This window comes from Dasypus novemcinctus, chromosome 10, assembly GCF_030445035.2.
Source record: "Dasypus novemcinctus isolate mDasNov1 chromosome 10, mDasNov1.1.hap2, whole genome shotgun sequence".
NCBI classification, from domain to species: Eukaryota; Metazoa; Chordata; class Mammalia; order Cingulata; family Dasypodidae; genus Dasypus; species Dasypus novemcinctus.
The window spans coordinates 53294596-53298035 of record NC_080682.1 but is presented as its reverse complement, the minus strand read 5'-3'; positions in this window follow the sequence as shown (position 1 = coordinate 53298035).

Here is a 3440-nt window from a genome sequence, read left to right as displayed (position 1 = left end):
TTGGCTCACATTTTCCATACTGCCTTGTTATCAACACAGTACATCTTTCACATAGATGCAAGAATATTATATTATTACTACTAACCATAGTTCATAGGTCACTCCAGCTGTATTTTTCCCAAGCTTCTCCACATTCCCAATACACTGCAGTAGTGATATACATTTGCTCTAGCTAACAAAGGATATTCTTACATCTGTACCATCAACCACAATTCTCATCCACCTCCTGGATTACTATGCTATCCAGTTCCTAGATTATTCTCTAGTGTTTTGTCAATTGGCATTTACATTCTAGACTACCATTTTCAGTCCCATCCCTATTTATATACAAGCTGTTACTCACTGTATGTTACCATCTACTCTATACATTTCCACACTTTTACAGTAAAGCTAATTAAAACATCTACATACATTAAACATCAGTAGTCCACTCAGTCCTCCTCTTATCTCCTTTAAGAATCCACCACCTACCACCAGGTCTTGAAGATATTTTCCTATAATTTCTTCTAGAAGTTTTATGGCTCTTCCTTTTATTTTAGATTTTTGATCCATTTTCATTTAATTTTTGGATAAGGTGCCAAATATCTCTTGACCATACCTGTGAAGGCCTGTTTCTGAACCATAAATTTGGTTCCCTTGGTCTATTGTGTCTGTCTTTAGGCCAGTAACATGCCGTTTTTACAAGTATAGGTAGGTAATATGATTTAAAGTCTGGAGATGAGGGTTCACTTTTCCTTTTTATGATATTTCTGGCTATTCAGGATTCCTTACCCTTCCAAATAAATTTAATGATTCCGTTTTCTATTTTTTTCTTTAATGCTGGTGAAATTTTTATTGGGACTGCATTAAATGTGTATATCAATTTGAGTAGAATTGACATCTTAATGATATTTAGTCTTCCAATCCATGAGGATGGAATGTTCTTCAAGTTATTTAGGTTTTTTTAAAAATTCTTTTAACATTGAGTTGCCATTTTCTGAATATAAGTGCTTTACATCATTGGTTAAATTTATTCCTACTTGAGTTTTATCTATCATGTTTTATTTTCACCACTCTATTGACACTTTTAATTACTTTAATTGATATAATCTTCATTTCTAGATTCTCTTCCAGGACTTTCTCTCCTGTCTTTTCTTTTCAGGCCCTAGCACACTCTTTAGTTTTTCCTGAAAATCTGGTCTCTTGCTTAGAAATTCTCTCAGTTTGTTTCTCTGTAAAAATTCTAATCTCGCCCTCATTTTTCAAAGACAGTCTTGCTGGATATAAGATTCTTGACTGGAAGTTTTTCTCTTGTAGTATCTTAAATATATCATTAAATATATCATACTACTATCTTCTTGCCTCCATAGTTTCTGGTAAAAAATCAGCACTTAATCTTATTGGATATCCCTTATCTGTTATGAATTGCCCTTCTCTTGCTGCTTTCAAAATTCTCTCAGTCTTTGGCATTTGGCATTCTGATAAGTATGTGTCCAGAATTTGGTCTATTTGGAATTTTTTCAGATGGGACTACGTTGTGCTTCTTCGATAGGGATATCTATGTCCTTCAATAGGGTTGGGAAATTCTCTACCACTGTTTCTTCAAATATTCATTCTGCCCTTTTTCCCTTCTCTTCTCCTTCTGGGACACCCATGACATGTATGTTTGCACACCTTTTGCAGTCATTTAGTTCCCTGGGACCTTGTTCAATTTTTTTCCATTCTTTTCTTCATCTGTTTTTTTGTATATGCACTTTCAGAGGCCATTTCTTTAAACTCACCAATCCTTTCTTCTGCTTCCTCAAATCTGCTATTATATGATTCCAATGTTTTTTAAATTTCATTAATTGCACCTTACCTTCCCATAAGATCTGCTATTTTTCTATGTATGCTTTCAAATTCTTTATTGTGGTCATCCAATGTCTTCTTAATATCCTTAATCTCTTTAGCCATCTCATTGAATTTATTAAGGAGATTTGTTTGAACATCTATGATTAGTTGTCTCAACTCCTTTATGTCATCGGGAGGCTTATCTTGTTTCTTTAACTGAGTCATAGTTTCCTGTTTCTTGGTGTGGACTGTAATTTTTTGCTGGTGTCTTGGCATCTGGATTACTAGAGTATTTCTTCTGTGTGCAGTTTTTCTCTTTAGTTTAGGACTTCCTATCCTTTCTCCCTTGCTGGTTGTGCAGTAGGAGCATGTAGTTGGTACTGTAAGCTGTGGATGCTCAAGCTGCCCTCATTGCGCCAGGGATGAATGAAGCTTCTTCCAACTTTCTTCTTTGCCATGGGTAGGGATGGAGTCACAGCTGTGTGGAATAATCAAAGTGCTGGCCTAGAATGTAGTTGCTCAGAGAGACTGATGAAGTTCCATGCCCCTTTCTCTCCTGCCTGCTGCAGGGATTGAGCTGCAGGTGTGGGTAGCAATCTATACATTACGGGTCCAAGATGACCACAGTTGCCCTGGTAGACTTCCAATTTTCAGTCTATGCCAGCCAAAACTACCTGCAGTTACCTGGATAGGCTGGTGCATGGCCCACCAGCCTTCTGCCAGAGGCAAGACTGAAGCCTAGGTTAGGGCTGCATGCAAATCTGGATGAAAGAAACTGGTTCCTGTCAGCACTGAAAGTTTCAATCAGCCCAGCTTCCTCTCAGGCCGGGGGTGAAGTCAAAATGGCTGCTACTGGCCTCATTCTGACTTGGGCTGGTTCACACCCCAGCTGTTCCCAGGGTCATATCTTAGCCAGCCAAGTCTGCCAATCAGTAGCCAAATCAGCAGCCAACCGTCTCCTCCTCCCATGTTTTTGGGAAACGGAGCTTCCCATTCCAGCCACAGAATAGCTCCTGGGGTGGCTCATGCTGCCAGGGTAGGATAATCACCAGCCTCAGTGGCTTGGCCAGTAAATTCCCGGAGAGGCTGGTGCAGGTTCCAGCAGCTTCCTCCCTGCTGGAGGTGGCACTGGGACCTAGGCTAGAGTTGCAATCTGATCTGGATGAAAAGAAGCTGGTCCCCACCAACACTGTGATTCTCAGTCTGCCCCATTTCCCTGAGTGCCAGGCATGGAGTTAAGATGGAGGCTCCTGGCCTCTTTCTCACTTGCACGGGCTCAAACTTCAGCTGTTCTCAGGATTATACTGTAGCCCACTGAATTTACTCATCAGTAGCCGAAATTGGTGCCCAACCATCTCTTTCTCCCCCATTTTGGGGAAGTGGAGCTTTCAATTCTAGCTGCAGAACATCTTCAGAGGTGGCTTATGCGTCCAGTGGAGTAGTGGCACAGGCCTCTGTATCATGGAGCGCTCTACTATGAGTCTTCTCTGTAGATGGGCAATCTCCTCCTTCCATTCTTTCAAGAATGTGGTAGGATGTTCTTCTAGTCTCCTGGAGTCCCCAGACAGGTGCTTCAGCTAGATCCAGATAGCTCTGGGTATTTGCTAACTGCCCTGTAGAAGGAGCTGAGT